General features: G+C 45.3%; 2 non-coding genes across 2 annotated transcripts; both read right to left on the bottom strand.

Moving 5' to 3' along the window:
- Positions 1 to 1,551: 1,551 nt before the first annotated feature.
- trnar-acg lies at positions 1,552 to 1,624 on the bottom strand. The gene has a single exon. It is a non-coding gene; the product is annotated as a tRNA-Arg (tRNA).
- A 94-nt stretch (positions 1,625 to 1,718) lies between these two features.
- trnav-uac lies at positions 1,719 to 1,791 on the bottom strand. The gene has a single exon. It is a non-coding gene; the product is annotated as a tRNA-Val (tRNA).
- Positions 1,792 to 7,372: the final 5,581 nt, after the last annotated feature.

Raw genomic sequence — 7,372 nt, 5'->3', positions numbered from 1 at the left:
CGTACCCTTGCACCTGGGAGGCAACATACCAAACGTGAGTCTCTCTCGCTCCCACAAAATCTCCTATCTGTGCCCCTGACTATTGAGTCCCCAATTACTAATGTTCTACTCCTTTCCCCCCTTCCCTTCTGAGCAACAGGGACAGACTCCGTGCCAGAGGCCCGTACCCCATGGCTTACCCCTGGTAAGTCGTCCCCCCCACAAGTATCCAAAACGGTATACTTGTTACTCAGGGGAACGACCGCAGGGGGTCCCTGCACTGACTGCTTCTTCCCAGTCCCTCTTACAGTTACCCATCTATCTCCAGTCTTTGGTGTAACTATTTCCCTGAAGCTCCTATCTATGACCCCCTCTGCCTCCCGAATGATCCGAAGTTCATCCAGCTCAAGCTCATTTACTTTATTCCGAATACTATGAGCATTCAGGTAAAGTACACTTATGTTGGTTTTTTTACCTCTGTTTTGAATCTTAACATCTTTGGGGCTCGTTGGTCTAGGGGTATGATTCTCGCTTTGGGTGTGTCGCTGTTGGAATTTGCGAGAGGTCCCGTGCGTGCGTGGGTTTCCTCCGGGTGCTCCGGTTTCCTCCCACAGTCCAAAGATGTGCGGGTTAGGTGGATTGGCCATGCTAAATTGCCCGTAGTGTACTAAAAAGTAAGGTTAAGGGGGGTGTTGTTGGGTTGCAGGTATGTGGTGGATACGTGGGTTTGAGTAGGGTGATCATTGCTCGGCACAACATCTAGGGCCGAAGGGCCTGTTCTGTGCTGTGCTGTTCTCTGTTCTAATTACATCTCCAGTTTTATTCCTTTTGTTATTACTGGGCCTATTCACTGAGCTCCCCTCAGTCACTGTCGCCCTTTTAGATTTTTGACTATGTCTTCTCTGCCTTGCACTTTTCCCCTTACTTCCTTTTGCTTCTGTCCCTGTTTTACTACCTTCCAACTTCCTGCATTGGTTCCCATCCCCCTGCCACATTAGTTTAAACCCTCCCCAACAGCTCTAGAAAACACCCCCCCTAGGACATCGGTTCCAGTCCTGCCCAGGTGCAGACCGTCCGGTTTGTACTGGTCCCACCTCCCCCAGAACCGGTCCTAATGCCCCAGGAATTTGAATCCCTCCCTCTTGCATCACCTCTCGAGCCACGCATTCATCCTATCTATCCTGACATTCCTACTCACCTTTCGCGTGTTTGACGAATGTGATAGCCACTACACGACAGAAACTGCTGGGAGTGTTGCAATCAGCGGCCCTGTGCAATGTTGAACCGCAATGTGTTGCTGCAGCTGCTAATGGTTCCGCTGAAATGCCATGTAACTTATTGCAAGAACCCGTTTCTTTAAAACTGATGTCTCAACTTATCAAAGGATCAGATATTGAACTTTGCTGAACTGGAGATCAGTTATGTTTTGCTTGAAGTTAAATTGAGAGGGCAGGGCTTTCATAAATAACCAGAGCTGAAACGAGAATTGATGATGCCCTGCTCACTTTGCTCTGCATCGGGAACCAGCTGTCCAACCCACTGAACTAAAGGGGACGCCAAAACTAGGAACTGCGAGCCAGCCAGGAGTCGAACCTGGAATCTCCTAATTCGTAGTCAGATGCGGTATCCATTGCGCCACTGGCCCACAGCAGTTCCAAACTCGTGCTATTCCTCGATGGTGAAGATCAGTTACGAGATTGAGGTAATATTCAGCAACAGACTAAACTGGAAGCACCAGATGTTTCTGCCCGGTTCCGAACCGGGGACCATTCGCGTGTAAAGCGAATATGGTAACCACTACACCACAGAAACAGCTTTGCACGGTTCAGCTTTGCTGAGAGGCCATGTCACTTCTTAAAAGAACACGTCTGTTTCTTTAAAACAGATGTTTAAACTTACAAGCCAGAAGAAGAACTTATATTGAACTGAAGAATTTGTTCAGCAAATCTCTAATGGCGAAATGCTCTCTTCTATTATTAATGCAGCATTCTTAAATCCTACAGAACAAAGCAACCGACTTTACACAATATTTGTTTCGTTATTCAATGCTTGAGTTGAGTTTCGGAATTGACAATTATGTGTTTCTTATATTTGACCTCTTTGTGTTTTGGTGTGTAACATGCTGCAGCCTAAATACCGTTCATGTAGAAGAAAGGAGGGGTAATTGTAAATCAACTTTGAGCCTGGATTCCCACACTGGCTTTTCCTGTTTATCCATCAGGAAGACCGTTTTTCCTATCTCAAAGTTGGTTCAGTTAAGTCTCTGGCATTTCCTCTAAGCCAGTTACAGCATCGTTTGTGTCTGTCCTTTTGAGTACCTCCCAACACACACACATGGAAAACCGAGGAGATGGACCATCCGAGCCTCCCTCGAAAACTCAATGGGGGAACAGGACTTCTACACCACCCCCCCCCCCCCCCCCCCCCCACCCGCTCCCCACTTCGCCGTTCAAAATGAGCGTAAATATAAAGTTAAAAGTTCTGACTTTGATTGTAAATATAAATGTACAAAAGGAAATGTGAGCACAGAACCTGGTTCACAGTGAAAGTGACGACCTGTTTTACAGATGTTTATGACGTTGCTGTTGCTTTGTTTCTTCTTTTGTATTCTTACCAATGGCTCTGTCTCATGTTGTGCATACACCTTGTTACTAAATGTTAAAAATCCCAATGAAAGTATTTGTGAAAAAGAGTCAATCACATTGCTGTGGATCTGCAGTCTCCTGTAGAACTGTATTTTTTACAATAACAAACCTGAATGATTTAAATTCCAACACCCGCCATGGTGAGATTCAAACAAGGATTTCTGATTTATTTACCCAGTGATAATGCCACGAGGTCACCACCTCCCCACTGACAGCCTCGAGTTCCAAAATAACAATTTTCACTGAAACATACGCTCATTTTGAAAGGTCCACCGTCAACATCCCCGAGAATGTGCTGCCTGACTCAGAGGTGGCGGTAAAGTGGTTTCCTGTCGGGCGTTTGTCGAGTGCTGCTGGGAAGGGGTAAACTGCTTTGGCAGGAGGGTGGGAACTGATTGGTAAATTCAGATGTGGAATAATCAAGAATGGGCCTGGAAGGTGGAAAATCATTGGGTGCATCTGGACAACAAAGGAATCCATTGATAGAAAATAAAAAGGAAGATTTGACAGTGGCAATGGGGATATAATTCAATATGGTGAGCACAGTAAACAAAATAGGCCAGTTTAGGGCACCGATAAGAGTATGAATTAATAGTTACTGCAGAAACAGATAGAGAGGGACCGAATGGCAGTTCAATATTCCTCCTGTCAGGGTTTTCAGACAGAGATAGACAGGCTAAATTGGTTAGATAGTCAATTACAAAAATGACAAGGGATGATATGTTGGAAGATGACCAATTGACGACACACCGATTGAGTGTAGGGCCAATAAAGGCGCTCTCATGCTACTGGGAGTGCATTACAGACCCTCAAACAGTCAGAAGGAGATCAAATGGTAAATATTCAGGTAAATCTTTTAAAAGTGTGGAAGCAATGAGGAAACAATCATTTCCGAGATCCATTTGACGCCTTGGATGACGAGACTCGTCGCACAAACACCATGTTGTCTCTCCTATACCGAGTGCAGTGAACAGAAAAACATGGTGAGCGAGCTCCATCTGGTGGCGATCTGAGGTATATGGCGCTTTCCTGGAAAATTATCGAATTCTCAAATTACTGAAGGACGTTGATGTATAATGACGTAACATTATTTTTGGTTCATATTTTTATTATTGCAATTTATTTCAATGATTATAAAGTTATACATGGAGCTAATTCCAAATTTGCTTTAAATCCTGCCGAATACCGTTGTTTAGTGTGATATCTCAGTCACATTGTTTAAGGAAGCTGGTTTTAAACAATATGAAATCACGGAGATCTCGATGAGATCCTGACTCTAAAATACCAATACATCGAAAATATGTTAATATGGCCATAATTCACACAAATATCCTGTATTATTTTGGGATCTAAATGTAACTGCTGCCATGTTTATCCTAATCCTGTGGCTATTATATTTTACCTTTTTCAGCTGCTCCTGTGAATTGCGCTTTCACGTATCTGATCGTCAGTCCAGAAGTAAAACACTCGAACACGTCAGTAACGAATATTCGTTTATTTACGGCCGGGACAAATCTCTAAGCAGTCGGGTAACTACCTTCGAGAAGTGCCAAAGTCCAAAATATGGACTGTCTCTTTATACAATCACAGCTTAGAGGTGGTCCCTTTAAATTCCTAGATACACCTATGATTTGGCAAGGATCCAGAACATGTACATATATGGAATTATTCTTCGAGGTCGGGAGGTTATTTTTGACATAATCATTAGCACAAGTCACTATTAATGCTGTTCACAAAGGTCTTTCTGATCCCATGGCCATATGGCTTATCTCATTCCAAGGCCCTTCCTTTAACATTTCAATGTTTATTTGTTCCAACTGGTCAAACAAGCTTAATTATGTTATCTCTGCAATAAAGTAACGGTTCCCATTCATTCCATTCTTTGCCTTTTTGACCTCTCTGCTTTTACAGATACGGGTCAGAACATTAATTAGTACCAAAGTCACACTCCCTATATTCCATCCCATAACCTTCTGACATCTTTGCTTTTACAGATACGGTCAGAACATTAATTAGTACCAATGCCACACTCCCTATATTCCATCCCATAACCTTCTGACATCTTTGCTTTTACAGATGCCGGTCAGACACACTCCCTTTATTTCATCCCTTGACCTGTTGACATCTCTTTCACAGAGCTTTTCAGAACTGTTATATTAACCCTATCAGCGAAGTTCCAAATGAAATCCACTTCTACATTCCCCCCTTTGATCATTCCTTGATCACATAACACTCAGGATACTTTAGATGGAAATGAGAGCGAGGCGGAGGTACTCCTCCTCTACTAGGCTCCGGCAGGATGCCACTTCCTCATATAGGTCAGGGGTAGGTGGAACCAGTGTTTCTTTTTCGTCTAGGGCGGATCTCTGAAGCATCTGTGGTAATGCAGTGGCACCCAAACGGTTGCATAGGCATTTCACACCAGTAGCTATGATACAGAGCAACAAACAGATGGTAACGAAGATAATGAGCCCATGGAATAGGTAAGTGGCCCAAGAATTGGACCACATCCAGCTCCACCAGTCAGCCTGACCGGCGAGTCGCAAGCGCTGTACTCCATCTCTGATATGGGTTACCAGACGCGTGATATTCTCTGAACTGTCTGGAATATAACCCATGCAGCCGTCTGTTCGATCGAGAAAGGAACAGATATCAAGGGAACGCCTCCATGGGCATGGGTCGGGACCTGTGTACATACCCAGCAAGAGGAGACACCCACTTTCTTAGCATAGACATAGGACATAAACAGAAAAGAATTTGCCGTTACATGGTGCGTTGCCCGCTTCCTTCTGGAAGGCGAGTAGGGGTGAGTAGTCCTTGATGGTAAAATTTGTACCCTGTCCTTATCAATGCACCGGTGGTTCCACCGGCATGTGCGGCGATCGTAGATCAGAACCATGTACGTAGTCAGGAATCGGGGCTTCTGGTCGTCGGGATGAACGGTGGTCGGGCAGGTGTTGATAGGGGTGGTGATCCATCGGAGACCTGTCGTTGTTCCACATCGTGGGGTTCCTTCTCGGCACAGGGGTGGACGTCGGCTTCCATACGGGCATCTCCTTCTTCCGGATGCAGCGAGAGAGAGCAGGGTGGCGAGTATTGTGACGGTGAAGAGGGACTTCATCCTGGTACTCGTGTTCCTAGGACTTAAAGGAAAAGTTTAGAACATCATGGATACTTAATTAACTTACAATGGTGCATATGTACCCATGCGTTCCGGCCCTCCACTTTTACTGCAGTGGGGGTAGTGAGTAGAACCTGTAGGGGACCCTCCCATCGAGGTTCCAAACCTTTACGTGTCCAATTTCGAATTAGGACATAATCCCCAGGGTTGATGGAGACGTCATGAGTAATGGATGGGACTTCTTCCTGGGTGGCACGAACTCGGGAGTGTAACCCTTTCAAAATTCTAGTTAGTGTTAATATATAATTAGCCATCTCGGTAGTCATGTAATGGAATTGAACATTCCGTGGAACACTGCTGTCCCAAGGCGTTCGAAAGGGTCTGCCATATAGTATTTCCGCTGGGCTTAGGCGAGTTTTTCCTGCGGGGGTGACACGTAGCTGGAAGAGTGCTAAAGGCAGGAGTTTGAGCCAAGTGGCCCCAGTGTCTGCTTGTAGTTTAGCGAGTTTAGTCTTTAGAGTCTGATTAGCCCTTTCCACCACTCCAGCGGCTTGTGGTCTGTAGGCACAATGAAACTGTTGCTTTATTCCTAGCAGAGCACAGAATTCCTTATTGATTTGACCTATGAAGTGGGGACCATTGTCAGAGCTCATCCAAATCGCGGAACAATTTCTCGCATTAACACCTTAACTACTGTCGAGGCCTTGTTATCCGTAGTCGGGTAGGCCTCGATCCATTTGCTAAAAGTGTCCACAATGACTAACACATATTTATAGCATTGACATCTTTCCAACTCAATGTAATCCATTTGCAGGGTCTCAAATGGACCCTCAGGTAAGGGGGTTGTGCCAGGATCACAGGGGACGGCCTTACCGGGGTTGTGCTGTTGACAGATTAGGCACCGACTGCTAATTTGTTGGGCCATTTCTTGCAGTCGTGGGTGCCACCAGCTTTTTAACAATATGTCCCCTGTGGCACGAGCTCCACAGTGAGTTGCAAAGTGTACACATTCGGTCACCCAGGCTGCTAATGCATCGGTCATACATGTTTGTCCTACCGGGGTGACCCACAGCTTATTTTCGATATCATATATACATCCTAAGTTTTTCCACATATTTACAGCAGTTGCAGGAGCGTCCTCCTGCATTTGGATTATGTCAGCAATGGTTGGCATAGGTTTTTCAGAGGGGGACTTTCCCGAGGGGGTTTTAGTCTGCCTCATCATTCTAGGCACCATTAGTTTGCAGATTTAGAAATTTCTTTTGCCTTCTCGTCCGCTCTCCTGTTGCCCGTTTCCACCAGTCCTGTGCCTTTTGTATGCGCTGCGCATTTTATCACCGCTATCTTGTCTGGGAGCATAAGGGCCTGCAATAACTGGGTTACTAACTGCTGGTGTGAGATGGGTGTACCAGCGGAGGTTAGAAATCCTCTGTTTTTCCATAATTGCCCGAAATCATGTACTACCCCGAAGGCGTATCGGGAATCTGTATAAATATTAACCTTCCTCCCCTGTGCCAATATGCATGCTCGTATTAACGCAAACAATTCTGCCTGTTGGGCAGAAAAGGGAACTTCAAATGCTGCTGCTTCTACTACGTCACCGTCTTGATCGATGATTGCATAGCCA

This window comes from Scyliorhinus canicula, unplaced genomic scaffold (genome assembly GCF_902713615.1).
Source record: "Scyliorhinus canicula unplaced genomic scaffold, sScyCan1.1, whole genome shotgun sequence".
NCBI lineage: Eukaryota > Metazoa > Chordata > Chondrichthyes > Carcharhiniformes > Scyliorhinidae > Scyliorhinus > Scyliorhinus canicula.
Note: the sequence above shows the minus strand (reverse complement) of the source record. Positions and strands in the feature narration are given on the sequence as shown.